General features: G+C 37.8%; 1 protein-coding gene across 2 annotated transcripts in view; it reads right to left on the minus strand.

Annotated features, from left to right (window-relative positions):
• Positions 1-17396, minus strand: part of LOC145983970 (vezatin-like) — a 72772-nt gene that overhangs the window by 38817 nt on the left and 16559 nt on the right. The gene's annotated exons all lie outside the window — the stretch shown is intronic.

The raw sequence follows: 17396 nt of genomic DNA on the forward strand, positions 1-17396 counted from the left end.
TACATACATTAGATAAGAGGGTGAAGGAATTTTATAGCTGATAGCTGATCCACGTGACAGTTAGCGATATTTGTAAACAGCGTAAGAGAGTACAAATATTATCTTCTAAATGCATATATTGCTACATTTATAAGCACTATTATGCAAATGTCAGAATCATGCTGTTTGATATCATTTATAAACATAATCATCATCTTATAATTATTTAAAATAATATTTTAAGTTATTTATAATTATTAAAAATTTACTTCAAAACATTAACAAAATAATACATAAACTGTCCTACACTGTGACCATGTGCTCTAAGGCAGTGGTATTCAACCTGTGGTACTCGTACCCCTGGAGGTATGCGAAGACTTTTTAGGGGGTACGCACAATTTAAAATAATTATAAATAATGAAAACTGTTTCTGACAGATAACTTGAAAATGTAAATAAAGGGAAGCAAAGAAAATAGACATTTCTTTGTCAACATTTTCCTCAAAGTAAATATAAAAAGGGATCGATTGGGGATTTCATGTTACTCCCCCCACCGACCACCCTAAAGGATTCTAACTCTGATTTATTGTTATGCTCAGAACTTGTATTATCCCCTATTTCCAAGAATCACTTTTGTTTAATCTTTGCAAAAATGAAATCTTGCAGCTGCGCTCATTGCTAATCGTGCTCTGCATTGTATTTGAATTGTTTGTTTCAAACGCTGACAATAATGGGAGTGTTTGTGAATGTACGTTACGGACTGGAGAAAGAAAGAAAGAGGGGGAGGGAGGGAAGAGGGGAGAGAAAGGGGAGTTCAGTGTTATTTTGTGACTGTTGTGTGAAGGTGCGGTTTCTTCTCGTCTCTCCCTCTTTATAGTTACATTCAGTTTCTCGTTATTAGTGTGGTGATTTTAGCTTCTGTTGCATCATGGATAAATTCATTATAAGAGGAAAACGTAAAATCAGTGAGACAAGTGAAAGTGGCACTTGTGTTGAACCACCGACAGTGAAAAGTGCTGCAGAATCAGTTCCTCCTCCACCGAATATCAGTGAAAATAGTGTTGAACCATCTACGAGCAAGTCGAAAATCTCAAAAGATGTGAAATACAGGTATTACAATAAATCTTATATCAAATATGGATTTGTATCGAATACGTGTGAACCACCTGTTCCCCTCTGCGTTATTTGTAATCAAACTTTATCGAGTAAGTGTATGAAACCATCCCTTCTTCACAGACACTTGGTAACCAATCATAACGAGTATAAAGACAACCCAGTTGAATTTTTCAGGTGCAAAGTGGAAAATTTAGGTAAAAGTTCAAATGTAATACAGAATTTTACACAATCAACAAAGGTGGCACTGCAAACATCGTATGAGTTAGCGTTGTTAGTTGCCTAAAATAAATCACCCTACACAGTGGTTGAATCTCTTATCATTCCTGGCACTTTGATTATAGCAGATAAAATGTTACACAAAAATTCCGCCAATGTAATAAAACAATTCCGAATTCTGACACAAAGTGTAGGGCATAGAATTCATGACATGGCAGAAGATGTTGTTGAGCAAATAGTAGAAAGCATAAAAATGGACAAAAGATTTGCGATGCAAATCGATGAATCAGTGGGTGTCTCCGATGATGCCGAGCTACTTATATATGTTCGGTATTTTGACGTTCAGAAATGTGCTATTAGTGATGAAATTCTGGGATGTAAACCATTACCAGAACATACAAAGGGAGAGGATATTTTTAAAATTCTTAATAATTTCATAACATTAGAAATAAATTTGTCATGGGACTGGTGTGTAAGTTTGTCCACAGATGGTGCTGCTTCACTGACAGGTCAGAAAACTGGTCTTGTTGTTCGTATTCGCCAAATGAACCCTCAAATAATTTGGGAACATTGCATTATACACAGAGAAAATTTGGTCCCGAAAAAAATAACTCCTGATTTACACGAAACGCTAAACACTGCTGTAAAAGTAGTCAACTTAATCAAGTCACGTGCACTGAACTCCCGTATTTTCAAAAAAAGTGCAAGGAGATGGGATCCGCACACACTCAACTGTTTATGCACACCGAGGTGCGGTGGTTATCCCGAGGATGCGTATTGACTCGCCTTTTGAACTGAAAAATAAGGAAAAATGTTTCTTTTCAAAATTAAAATCCGATCTGGTGACGTATTTTGAGAATGAACAGTGGCTTTGCCAACTAGCTTACTTGACGGATATATTCAACAAATTTAACGATCTCAATCTTCAACTCCAAGGCTTCGACAAAAATATTTTTAAAGCCCGTGAGAAAGTGCAGGGATTTTGTAAGAAAGTATTACTTTGGATTGATTGCGTTAATGAAGGAAATATTGCAGATTTTCCAACTGTGTTGGAATATTGTGGACAAAATTATGTTAGTATTGCTGGTGAACTTCTGGAAATAATCAAATTCCACCTAGAAAATCTCAGGTTACAGTTTTTGAAATACTTTCCAGAAATTGAGAAAGACGCCTGTAAAATTAAAAGAAAGTCTGCTGGAAATGTCCACTGATCAATCACTTGAAATAAAATTCGAAAACGTGTCTATTTGCGAGTTCTGGTGTTATGCACGCAGAGAGTATATTGAACTTAGTGACACTGCCATCACATTCCTTCTTCCCTTCCCCTCCACTTATTTGTGTGAGCAGGGTTTTTCTGCATTGACAGCCATCAAAACGAAACACAGAAATCGCCTGAATCCAGAATCACCACTGATACTCGCACTAGCGAAGATTCAGCCACGAATCAAGGAGCCGGTGTGCAGAAAACAAGCTCAGCCATCTCATTAACAGGTAAGAAATATTAAAGTTCATAATATATTTTTGCTATACCCATAATTTTTCTTTATTTATTTTATAATTCTCCTTTTTATAGTAAAACTGTATTATTTAATAGGTAATGATTTGCATAATTTATTTCAGATGTAGTTATGTATAATCTGAATTAAGGATAACTCGGGGAAAGGGGGGGTACACGCTTGAGTGGAAAAGTTTCTTTAGGGGTATGCGGAGAAAAAAGGTTGAATACCACTGGTCTAAGGCATTAGGCTATGGGACGCATGCAGGATCTAGTCTCCTGGGGGAAGCATAATAACATTTCTCTTGTGATTTCAGCCTGTGTATAGGACTTGTGGTCACCCACCATTGTGAGGAAATTAGGAAGCTATGAGTGAGTAGCATAACCCAGTCATGAAAACATACAACAACAACAACAACTGGGGGTTCATCTTGCTGACCACAACTCACCCAATAACTGGTTGGACAATATTCCACCTCAGGTGAGTGTGTAGAATCAGGTGGGAGTGAGGCCAGCAGTTGGGAAGGTAGGCCCTCTCAATAGGGTTGTTATTATTATAACATATGAAGTTATTTTAGACATTAATATTTAAATTTGAATTTTTCATAAATGGCAATAAAGTCCTGTACTTGAGAAAGAACTTCAATTGATTGATTGATTGATTATATGGATAACACACCAGAATTCCTACAAAGGATTATCCTGGCTGCAGTCCAAGCACCAGAGCCTCGTTAATCTGTGTACTACATGGAAGAGAGCAGAGCCGTAGCTAGAGATTTCGGCGCCCGGAGCGAGAATAAATTTTGGCACCCCCTACACTCACCTTGTCGAACTTCTACCATTTTTTTTTAAGGGAGGAGTAGAAGCATTTGTTGTTGTGCTTTACTTAAATAATGTCGTTCATTGAAATTGATGTTTCACGTATGCTAATAATTGTAGCAATTGTATGTAATTGTAGCAATTACAACTATCGAGTTGTTTGTGCTTATACACATATTCTTGTGAATCAAGGATCATTATTAACCTTTCGGTGTGCAATGATAAAATAACCTAGAAATGAAACTAATCCTTGCAAGAAAAATATCTTACCATATGAATAGCATATATATTTCTTAGGCAGCAGAAAAATCTCAAAGAAAGATTCTTAGGCAGCAGAAAAATCTCTAAGAAAGATTATTAATGTAATGTAATGTTTCTTTCATTACATGAAACCCTTTCAAGTATCCTGCAAAGTCATTGTACAAACTAGCTAAAATCATTCAGTATGAATGTAATGTTCATAAAGTAAAAATTACTTACACTGCAAAATGTTGTACTGATCAGCTGAAATCAACAACAATGAAAACAAAAACTTATTAAGAACTACAATCAGTACATGATTATTTGACAATTCTCCTGTGCGAACATACTAGCTACAGTTTCACTCTTCTTGCCTTTCGAGCAACAAAGTCATTAATAACATCATCGAACACAAGTGATTGAACTCTGTACTTCACAACAGACAAAATAGCCAGGTTAGTCAGCTTTTCTTGACTCATGGAAGAATGCAAGTAATTCTTTATAAGCTTTAGCTTACTAAAACTCCTTTCACAAGATGCAATAGACGAAGGTAGAGTTAAAAATAGTTTCAATGCAGTGACAAAATTTTGGTACAACTCAATACATGATATTTTATGAATGAATGAGAGAGCAGCAAGTGGTGACAATTCTGGCAAGCATTCCAAGTGAAAGTATTTTAAAAATTCTTGGGCATGATGTTTAAATAACAACAGTTCATGAAGTAACTCACTTCCGTTGATATCTTTGGGGTATAATAAAGCCAGATCAAAGATTCCCTTTCTCAACGTTTCTTCTGACATAACTGCCATATTGCTTGGAATAATTACGGAAATATCCTCCAAAACTCCATTTATTAGCTTGAATCGATTGCCTATTTGTGACAAAACTGAATCCAATGCACAAAATAAGCTCTTCCTAATTTTTTGTTCTTCATTTATGGCTACACTTTCATCTTCTGCAACTTCATCGAAAACTTGGTTTTCTTTTTTGGATGCTGTTCTCTACTTGCAATGTCCATATCATCGCAGATCTGTTTGCTTTTCTCAAAAGCGTTCGTCACAATTGTTTCCCGATTGGCAGACAGAAAGCTTTGCAGTCCCTGTAAGTGACTAACACCTATATCTACTGTAACAGACTTTTCTTGTAGCCGTAGGTTAACGTCGTTAATATAGCATGACAAGTTAAGTCCCGATATGCGCAGATCGCTGTGGAGCACTTCCTGTTACATCATCCTCCCGACCACTCTTCTATGTACTGGTCTGGCCTTGAGAGTACGAGTGGTGCCAACTCAGCAAAATTAAGCTAAAACAAATATGACAAACTATTTGTACTGTGTGGATTGACGGTGCTGGCTCATATCAGTTTATCAGTGGTTCATTTGATTTAATCCGGTCTTTGAAAATGCGTGCGGTGCCCGGATCGTAAACTGTAGAATTACGCACACGCGTTAAGGTTTATAATGTAGAGAAACATCTTGCTCTTTACTCTTGGCTGCATATTTTTGAAATGCAAAAATCAAATCATGCCGGGTCCAACGAAATCCACAAACTGCTCTGGAAAGCCCCTTACAGGACAGACCAGATAAATTGTTTACAATGTTGCAACATATTTGCGAAATCAGAAGGAGTTACATAAACTTAAGTATAATGTTGTCGAGTCCACAAGCGCTGCCATGGGAGTATCTAAATGGATGGTTTCTCAAGTTTTAAAAGGATTGGATTGATTTGTTGTTAAGTCCACTTTATGCACAGTAAGGCTAATCGGAACTGGACCTACAGTTTAAAGTGGGATCCAAACCACTATGTGCCTCCACCGGGAATCAAACTCGGGACCCCTTGATTACAAGGCAACGACGCTACCACTGCGACATCGGTGAGGCCAAATTTTAAAAGAAGGAAAAGAGTCGTTGGTGAAACATGAGTTGAATTTCTGTACTCTGACAGGTAGAAAATAGCCCAGGAAAAAGCGAATACAAATTTCGTTGAAAATCCTCAGACCATTCTGCTCCCTCCAGGTTGCAACACATCGAACCAATGTCACTGCAGAGAATGGAGTTGGGAAATGTGGTGCGAGATGCGCAACAGCTATTTGCAGCATCTTGTTTTTAAACTTGTCAAGTTATAGATCGAAGAATATCAGCCCAGCAGAATAACAACACAAGAAAGTTAAACTTCTTAAGGATGTGTAGCAAGCATTTGGCACCGTGTACTGTTTTGGGTGACTCTTTTGAGAGGTCACATATTTCCTTCAAAGCTGCACAGACATCCGGAAATTGGGTACTTAGAGATTGTACTGCATTTGCTTTTGAAGACTACCTAGTTGCTGATTGACTCTTCACAGTAATATGAACATGATTTTTAAAACCACCCCAATGATGAAAAATCTGTAAACATTTTGAATTGCTACAAATCCATTGATGGTTTCTGTGTCTGCTGACTCAGCATGAACACCAACTAAATTTAATGAGTGTGATGCACAATGAACATAGCAAACTGTAGAAAACTGCTGAGAAATGCGAGCTTGAGCACCGGAGTATTTCCCCGACATATTACTGTCATTGTCAAAGCACTAGCATGGCAGTTTCATATGGAAAGGCCATCATTCTGAACAGCATGTAAAATGTCTTCAGTTAAGGTAACGCCAGTTTTGTTGTCAGTAGTAATGAAGCCAACAAAACTTTCTTCGATTTTGCACTCTCCATCTGAAGACACTGTAATGTAATGATAAATTTGGGACATTTGCTCTTTATGACTGACATCAGGAGTCAAGTCATACAAAATATTTTGCCCTTCTAATGTCCTCAATTATTGCCTGATGTCAAATTTTGCAAAAATTATTTTGTTTTAAAGTGAAATTTAGTACAGTTGTTACGACATGCAGACTGCAGTTTACACTAATAGTATTTTTACAGCTGCATATACTATTGGAACTATTCACTAAGAAGTTGTAAAACACATCCTCACTAACAAACAAATAATATATATATAAATTGGATATTTATTTATTTTCTTTTATTTGTTTACAAGAAAAGCTTGTAATGCGAGCACAGCGAGCAAAAAAATCAATATCTTTGCAAACTGGCAATGATATTGTTTTAATAGGGCACCAATACTTTCGAGGGGATCACATGTATCCCCTATTACAAGTAATTTTCAATCCCTTACATCCTGGAAAGTACTTAAATAATTTGACACAATGGGATGTTTGGTGGTGTAAACTACCAAAGTTAAGGGGGACACTGACAGGTAAAGTGCAATTGTATTTCTTACTTGCAGCTGCATGCTAATTTAATTCTCCAGTTCCTTCCCATTTCAGTTGTTTGTGTGCCAAAATGAGAGATTGGTTTTCAATTGTAGAATAAAATGAGAATGAGAATAAAATAAAATTGTAGAATGATGGAGCAATATGCAGTTAAGAAACACAAAAAATTATAAACATGAAATAAAAATCTGCAAAAATAGGGAAGACCACGACAAAATGATCATGCTTAATTTCTGTTCCATCATGTGGGAAAGTCATGAACCACCTCTTCAGCTGAGGTTTGCCAGTGTGAGTTAATGTTATTCTGAATCTTTTCTTAAAACTTACAGAAGAAAAAGTTATTTCAAGATCTCTTGATGTAAAGTTAAGTGATAGTTTTGCAATTTGTCTTAGTTTTGCATTTTGTGTGTAGTTTTATGTTCTACTTAAGGGGAAGAGTGACAGTTTCACACCAGTTGTGCATTTATTTCAATATCATTGGAATGGGCACGGCTACTAAAAAAACATCGACTGAGCAAGAGATTGGTTGAGTTGGTGTTTTAAGTCCACTTTATGCACAGTAAGAATAATTGGGACTGGACCTACAGTTTAAAGTGCCTCCACTGGGTATCGAACCTGAGACCCCTTGATTACAAGGCAACCATGCAACCACTGTGCCATTGGGGAGGACAAGAGAGTATGAATTTTTATCCATGTTGCAAGTGGAAGTGATTTTTTATATTGATTATTAAGCTAGACACGATGTTCGAAAAACATGAATAGGTATTTACAGAATCTCATGTATTCCTTATGGGGAATCAATTTCAACTTCAGTTACAGCTAATCAAATGGGAGTTTCGACTTGTCATTTTTCCATCCATGTACTTTTTTATGCCATTGGATGTTTGATATTCCCGAAAGAACAAATAAAATAATGCTCCCATAAGCGTAATGCATTTTCCTTGCCTCCTACAGTGTTGCCAAACCTGATGCATAAAAGAGCTAAATTTCACATTAAATGAAACTTAAGTTGACTTTCAAGGAGCTAGATTTATGAAAGCTTGATAAAGTGCCTCATAGGGTATTTTTAGGTGTCAAAGGTGTGGGGATGCTGCTATTAACATTAACTTTAAAGTGATGACAAATTATTCTTAGTTTTCACCATCTAGATCTGGCAGCATCATCCATCTCAATAATCCACTGATGGTCGTATGAAATCGAAAATAAAGGATTCCCTAATAACAATATTATGTCATCCTCATGTCAGCCACGGCACTATAAAAAGTAGACAGGGAGGTAAGAGGGGGTGGGGTTATGCAGCCAATATAACAATATCACGTCACATGCAAAATATATACTCATGGCAAAAGTTGGTCTATGTGGGCCAGCACCAGTAATGGCATCATTCAATGCATGAAAGAGCCAGATCTGATTCCAAAAGAGCTAAGCTGGCAACAGTGCTCTGAGCTGCCATGGAGGGAAGAACCTCACAGAAACTATTCCTCATGCCCTAATATATAAATTGTTGTAACATACCTAAAAATAACAATAACTAAAATGAACTACAAAACAAGGGGGGGGGGCATCATAGTACCCATTACACCCTGGGCAAATTGGTCAACTGTATTATCTTATGTAAGCATTTAGTCTGAGTTATAGTTCTGATTTACAATTTCCAAAACAATTCTTAATAATAGCTGTGCACAAAAAAGTGTAATAATTTTGAATGAATTGTGACTAAACAAATGTGGTTTACTATACTTTAGAGGGATCACTTTGTCCTGGTCTCCACTACTGAAAAATGACCAACAACCCAAAAACTGCATTTGTCCCCTCCTATTAAAAATTTGCCACTGATATAAAACATGCATAAAAAGATGACAAAAGGAAATAGAAAATAATGTTTTGTCCATTCTATTGTCTTTTCTTCCATTCAAGGTACACCACAATTCAAGATATGCCTTAAATTTTTCTCTTAAATCTTTGTTCTGCCAGTGCACCAATGGTAAAACATACTTTTGCTTTTACCAGGATCTGCACTCTTGTAAACATTGGGCTACAGCAGAGTCAGTCCTAAGGAGTGATATTGGGGCAAGTACTTCCAGAAGCAATGCCCTCTACCCTGGGATGTGAAAATCCAGAAACAAGTTTGGGAACAGTTTTCAAAATTTTGCACATCACTGAAATCATACACTAAGGGAGCTTTTGGACTGAAGTGATAAGAGACGCAGGGTTAACACACTGAAGTGACGAGCAACAAGCAACACTGGCTCCATCCAGTCTGTAGAAAAGCATTCGCCATGCATGTGCTACCAACAGACCAAGTTGACACGATGCAGAAGCAGGGACACATGCCACATCAGTCTGAGAGCTCCCTAAGGAAACACTATGCTAAAAACACATTCCAAATATTTTAATACACTGGAACCTCATTTTTTATGTTTTCCAGGGGCCAAGGTGAAAAACTTAAAATGTGGGAAAATTTTAAATTGGTGAAAATTTTATAACACTTCGTTACATTGGGAACATGAGGATTGAATGCATAATGTGGGAAAATGTAAAATCTGGGAATGCAAAATTCGGTTCCACTGTATTTGTAAAAAATAGTGAATATGCACATACTATTTATTTATAGAATGACACCAGGACATTAAAATGTAAGTTTACATGCAATAAATGTAAATTAACTCCACTATCTTAAAATTTACAGATACCAATAATCGATCCAATATAAAATTTCAAATGGTCCTTGAAGAACTTGAATGGTTCATTGACCTCCTGAATAAATGTTTGTTTCCAGGTGACTGCAGTGCAAAAGAAGTTGCATATTTAGACATTTACTTTTTTAAAAAGTAGACCATGGAGATTATAAAATTATAACAAAAAAATGGCAGAATTTTGCACTAAATTATGAGATATTTATAGCTATACCAGATTGGTAAATTATTTGGTAATTTTACCGATACACCTATATCGGCTGATACCAGTAGTGTACTGACTGATTAATGTGTCACATCCCTAATAAAACAGACCAGTAAAATAAGTATTATAATAGAAAAAGAGACGGATTATTATTAAAAATGACCATTGTGACAGACAGACTTGTAATTAATTATAAAGTGCAGCAGTCAACTCCCTTCGCGCGGAACTCGCGGACAGAGACGAAAATATCCGAAATTTGCAAGAAAAAACAGAGGATCTGGAACAATACCAAAGAAGAAATAGCATACGTATCTTCAGAATTCCAGAGACCGAAGGGGAAAGTACCGACAACATCGCCCTGTCTCTTTTTGAGGAGCATTTAGGGGTTCACGTAAGCAACGGTGATTTGTGCCGAACGCACAGGGTAGGTCCGAAGTCTCCCGGGTCGCACAGAGGCATCATCGTGAAATTTACTAATTACAGGGCAAGGTCGCTAGTTTTCAGGAACAAAAGGAAACTAAAGAAATCTGGAATCTCCATAAGAGAAAATCTCTGCAGTGCACGGCTGCAGCTTCTCAGGAAGGCCATCGAGAAGTTCGGTCTCAAACAGGTGTACAGTCTTAGAAAAAAATACCTGGACCACGGGACGTAGAATTTTGTAACGTCTTAAAGCCTGTTGTTTATGCAACCCAAATAACAAAATATTCGCTTAAGTTTGCCTGGTGATTCCGAGTTCTCGGGAAGGCTTGAGCTTTGATAGCATTAGTCACATGACTCGTGCCCCAGCCACAACAAACAGCTGGGTGCTACGATGCCTCCAGAAGAAAATTTCAGGAACTGGTTTCTTGACAAGAGCTACTCGTAAGGAAATACTATTCTTTCAAGTGATATTAGAGTCATTGTCAAGAAGGTTCGCTTAAATGATGGTTCTCATCACAGACCACATGCCACACGTTAATTGTTTAAGTCCAGTTCATCCACTGGACCTACAGATTAAAATGGGATCCGAACCAAATGCCTCTCTATTTGGTATTGAATTCGGAAGCCTTTCATTACATGGCGAAGACGTTACCACTACGACATCAGAGAGGCAATGGAACCCCTTGAGAAAGAGATAAGCGAAAATTGCTACGTGACAAACCATATTTGCCCGTAAATTTTAAAAATAAGACAATATTTTGTACTGACAGTTTTGAACCGTGGGAGTCCCGGGTTCGATACCCGGTGGAGGCACAAGTGGTTCGGATCCCACTTTAAACTGTAGGTCCAGTCCCTTATTAGCCTTACTGCGCATAAAGTGGACTTAAAACACCAAATCAAACCAAATCAAATCGAACCGTGGGAGAGGCATATATTTTTTGTACCATCGTCCATTTCACGAGTTTATAATTCTTCCTCACCGACTCGAGTAACGCGAGTGGTAGAAGAAAAGCGAAGTAAAATAACTGAAACAGAAATAAAAGGAAAAAGCGAAATAAATTTTATTCATAATGTTCTGCAGTCACTTGAGTTGTATTCACGGGATGCTATCTTTAAAGAAAGCCGTGGTCTCTTCCTTGTCTTTTTCGCTTTCTTTGTGCTCTTGCTTCCTCCGTCACGATTGGTCTAAAACTAATTAATGCGACGTTAATTAAACAATCCAAACAACGAAACAATGCACAATCAACTGCACAAAACAACATTCCAAATGTTTTCGAATCGGAAAACAATTGAGATGCTGTAAAATGACGTAACATAAAGTAATAAAGTGGGAATTCGGTACCGTATAGAATTAAATCGGTAGAGATGTTCGATTTGATTGGATGTTTGTTATTTAGATTTGCTATTCTTTCACTTTTGGCAAATAGCAACGATGAAGATGAGTGATGCTATGATGAAATTGATGAAGGGACACTCACCAAGGACACCCACGCCCAAGTCGAGATTCTAACCAGGGACCCATGGCATCGTAGCGCGCTGTGCTAACCACTCCTCCATGGAGTGGACATTATACCATATTTTGTGTGCTCAATTGGGATCGAACAATGGAATGAATATGAATATTATATGATTAATAAATTCATATCATAATACCACGTCATATTATTCGGCACGAAGTAACATCAGAGACATTCAATCTTGCATTTTTGCCTTTCAACTAATTCTTTGAATTCAGGTTAATCACAACAATAAGATAAATTATGAAGCAAATGATAGTGAATGTGGGATATTATTACGAATTACCTGACAGAAACAACATTAAGCAGGCTCGGTGGTCAAGCTCATTAAGTGATTGACATTCGATATCGTCGCCAAAGTTCCCGGGTTTGAATACCGTCCTTGTCGGGGGTGTTTGACTATTTCGTCATCAATTTCATGTAATGGTCACTCGTCCTTATCGTCGCGATCATCGAACAGGGAATAAAAATTATAAAAATAAATACGATGGAAGAGTACTTATTTCATCTCTCACGAAATCTCCTACAAAACCGGAATATATAAAATACATGTATATTCATTCACATACATTTTCGATTTCTATATTTAACTAATCGAGATCGAGAACGGGAGAGCAATTTTCAATTCGACAAACCGAGAGACGGAGACACTGTCAAGTCTCGTTTTTCCTTGGCACCTCCGTAATCGAGTTGTTCTGTTTGTCATTGGCTTTGTATTGGCAATTATTGTCATTATTCTTCCCCTGCAGGTAAACCATAACGATGAATTATGATGAAATGAAGCAGATAAAAGGGCAAGAACAAGAAAGTCATGCCTGTTCGGGACTCCAACCCAGAACCTTATGTAACGAGATTTGAAATTCTGGAGAAGGCGTCCGTGTTTCGCTTGGTTTTCTCTTTCCTCTACTTCTCTTATATTATCATACATGTATAATAAAAATGGATCTGATACGATATGTTGCGATTCATAATTGTGCTGGTTAGATGCTACAGATGTGAACTCCAACCTGCAATATATTATTCCCTTTTGTTTCGTATCTGGTTGAACATGAAATTTTCTTACACTGTGACAATTTCTTTCTTAGTTTTGGTTTGGTGCACAGATATGCTAATCTGGACTCGACCTTCAGTTTAAAGTGGGATACTAACCACTATGTGCATCCACCGTGTATCAAACCCGGGATCCACTGATTACAAGGCGACGATGTTATCACTACGCCATCGAGGAGTCCCCATGACAAAATGTTATTCACTCGATCTCTACCTTAATTTATTTCAGCATTTACATTTTCGTTTTCTTCTTCTTTTTTCCTTTTGTTAACTACTCTTATACAACTCTTTTTGCGTCTTCGAATTTCTTCTTGTTTCAGGAAAAAATAATACATGCAGGCTGTATAAAAATCCCCCGTTCAAATAGATAAAACGTTAACTCTCGAGAACTAATTTACATGTTTATCACTAACGTAACCATTAGGAAGGAAACTATTGAAATGTTAACTGATATAACTGCAGATGAAACAATACTTACAGCCACTGACGAAATATCTATTCTTGTGTAGCCTCACAGACAACAAGTATATGGTGAGTCATTCACTCTTGCTGACTACGGGCGAAGGTCACTGAACTAAAGGGTGGTGGCAAGCAAGCAAGCTTCTGCTTTACCAAAGACGAGGTCACGTGTTCCAGTTATCAATGGCGTACGAAATAAGGACGAACACAGCTATCTGACGTATGTTTTGGTCCCGTCATTGCACACTTTATCGTCCTGACCTTGAAGTTCCCTCAGGGCACTCCTACGTAAAGGCTTCTCAGCTAGAAGGATATCTTCCCCATTGAGTGGAGGAAAAGTGGGTGCGTATAGAGGTCATTCAACTTTCGTATTCTTTTTCATTTCAGAACCCGTGCTGTATCGTCGACTTAATCCAATCTATCCGATGTAGGTTTTAGGTTCTGTTTCTGTTCGGTTATTTCACGTTGTCTTCCTGCCTATGTTATTCGCGACGAAGGTTCTGGATTCGATAATCTGGACAATAACGGGATTGTGTTGGTTGCTTGATTTGGTGTCTTAAGTCCACTTTATGTCCTGTTAGGCTAATCGTGAATGGACCTACAGTTTAAAGGGGGATCCGAACCACTATGTTCCTCCACCGAGTATCGAACCCGGGATCCCTTAATTACAAGGCGCCCACGATCCCACTGCGCCATCGGGGATTGTGTTCGAAACGAATGAATCAAATTTGAGTGATATGATATGCAACCATTGGAAGACTATTGAAAGAAAAGCTATGGGAACCTGCCAGTTTTTCTACTGCAGACAGGAAACCATAAACATGGAAGAGAAGCTTATATTCTATGAAATCTGACGCTATGTGCTCGAATACTGGCTAAATACAGGGAGGTTATTTCAGTCGTTCACCGTCAGACCGTCGGCCGTCGAGCGCCCCGTTCATGCAACAGTTCCCGGCAAATTGACTTACAGGAAGTCCGTAACAGAAACCGCTTGCTTTGTAATGTTTCCACTTTTCACAATTACAGTTACAATTACAATTGAAATAAGCACGTACCTTGTCTCAAGGATGCTGGAAAAGGTGTCTTCCCAAATACAAATATTTCCGGCACCTTATTTCTGACATTATCCTCAGTTTGACAGAAATAGAAGACAGCATCCCGGCGCATAAAGCAAACCGAAAGCTTAAAATGATATTTAATAGTAATAATAATAATAATGATGATCACTAACCTCCTGTGTTATAAGAGATGTTGAAAATGACCTCCTTCAACAGCAATACAACACGTTTCTTAGGTTCAAGAGATCCTGTCTGTCGTAATTGCCTGACCACTTTTCTGCAAGAATTCGTTTTCACGTAATTATCGTACTTAAAAACTCTTTGTTCAAGACTATATTTGTTTAGCGGCATAACTAATGAATGAATAACAATTAACACACAATAAAGCACTAGCACTGAATAGCACTAACTCAATAAAACAGTATAAAAAACACGCGTACTGATAAACGCAAACTGAAGTGTGCATGAGGGTACGGTACACTCACTACGTCTGATAGCCGATAGTGTTGCTAACCATTTTTCGGCAATGTCCCTACAAACACGTAAAGCCAAGTAAAGCGACTGAAAAAAACAACACCTCATGAGCATGCAAAACAGAAGATAAAATATACACATTTACTTACGAAATCTTTCTGCTCGGTGCTTACACAATTAATGGAGGAGCGAATTTACAATACAGGACCCCTCCCCGATTTTTGTAATATTTCGCATACTCACTAATTGAGGCCTCCTATAATCACGAATTTGAAGTTAAAATTTGGGGGTCACCTGTAGAAATTGCAAAATAAGTGAAATTGAGTGGTCCGCGATCGGCACGATTGCTCATTATTTACCGGAAGATTTTGTGTTTCCAATACTTAAAAAACGAAATATACATTCCTGATATTACTACGACCCCAAATTTTAACTATGTTTGCCTATCCTATCCTAACCTAACCTTACCTGAATGGTTCGTGGGGCTATTCGTCAATGGTTTGTGGGGCTACCCGTGCATGGTTTTTCGACCCCAAATTTTAACTATGTTTGCCTTGCCTAACCTAACTTAACCTAACCTTACCTAGAATGGTCAGTGGGGCTATACGTGAATAGTTTTGATTTAATTGTGATTACGAACCGATAAAAAATCTTATTTTCGTAGCACTTTAACGGCAAACGTTCATCATCGAAGACGCCATTTTCGTATCCTGCACTTTTACGATCGATGCACTATTGCCAAACTTACCTGTAATCAAATCAGTCCACACTCCACATGTTCTTCTACATCGTGATTGTCGCTGTCACATGTAAGCATCTTCTTTGGGCAATATACCGAAATCCATAAGTTTATTAATTAGCCCACGGCCATCCTCCTGCACACTCCACCTAACAATCTGTACAACATTTACAACATTTTTACTGTTCTCTTCCGCCATTCTTACACGATCCATGCTCTCCAAGTATGAAATCAACAGTGTGGCAACGCTGTAGACAGCGTAACTAATTGCCAACGTCGTCAATTGTTCATATCAACAAATATGGCTACCATACTTGTATACTGAGAATCACTGCGAGAATTGAAAAGCTTATTTTACAACTTCTTCACGTTAATGAATATTTTTTTTTACCTCACCCCAACATGTTAACTTGAGATAAATCATCACGACTAATTATTTCGTGAGTATAAGACGTAGCATAGAAATTACAGAATGGTCCGGTATTGTAAATTCTTGCCTTAATGAATAATAATGGTGTGCGGGACAGAATTTTTTGGGTCTGGACGGGAATTTTTGTAAATCCCGACATTCGGGACGAAAAAATTTGCTTTTCACTTTAAGTGATTGTTTTTGCATTTCTAGAATAAAAACTTACAATTTCCGATAAGTTCCAGAAACTTACAATGCAGAAAACGTCGAGAATTAACGACTTTTTAAAGTGACCATTCGGTATTTCCCCACTGTTTGGGATCCCGAAAAGTTTGGATCGGGACGGGAAATTTTTTCCCGATCCCGGTCCTGACTTTTCGGGATCCCGCACACCCCTAATGAATAACGTTGAGTCATTTACTGTTGATTATGTTATTTGAAGTCATACATGCCGCTGCTGTGAAGAGATAGATATTGGTTGGTGATGCTGTATTTCCTGCAGTCTTCAACAATTCTGATCCCATTTTATTTATCTTTTTTTGTTTCTGTATCACTTAACATTGAAAATATTCTTTCCGTTTCCGCGTTAGAATGTGGCAATGTTAGCACTATTTTCGCGAGAGTGGAAATGTTTTCAAAAATGAACTTGCCTTGAAAGTTCTTGGTAACCGATAACATGTTTCAAAATTCTGATGGAGATTTGTTGGTTAATTCTTTGTTCTCCTCCTCGCTAAAGTATCCAGATAAACTAATCCATTCATTCCAAACCGAGCACGAAGAAAGTGCAACTGATTGGCGAGGAAGCTTTGCACCTTTGCACAATAAAATGTTGTTTTTTCAAGATTGAAAAAAGTCCCTAAGTTTGCCCTTATTTGGTAAAATCTGTCCCTACGCGGGCGAAATATAGTAAAAGTCTCCTATACGTAGGGACATGTCCCTACGGTTGGCATCACTGGCGACAGGTGTTGGGTTCGTTCAGTATGAAGCGCCTTCTCGCGGCTGACAACTCCCCGACCCCCGATAAGCTGCCGGCGCTGTCGCGAAAAACTGAGGATAAAGTAGCGATGTCTAATCTAGGATTAGATGTCAGAAATAAGGTGCCAGAAATATTTGTATTTGGGAGGACACCTTTTCCAGCATCCTTGCGATAAGGTACGTGCTTATTTCAATTGTAATTGTAACTGTAATTGTGAAAAGTGGAAACATTACAAAGCAAGCGGTTTCTGTTACGGACTTCCTGTAAG

The sequence above is a fragment of the Lepisma saccharinum genome, chromosome 2, assembly GCF_977018435.1.
Source record: "Lepisma saccharinum chromosome 2, izLepSacc3.1, whole genome shotgun sequence".
Classification (NCBI taxonomy): Eukaryota; Metazoa; Arthropoda; class Insecta; order Zygentoma; family Lepismatidae; genus Lepisma; species Lepisma saccharinum.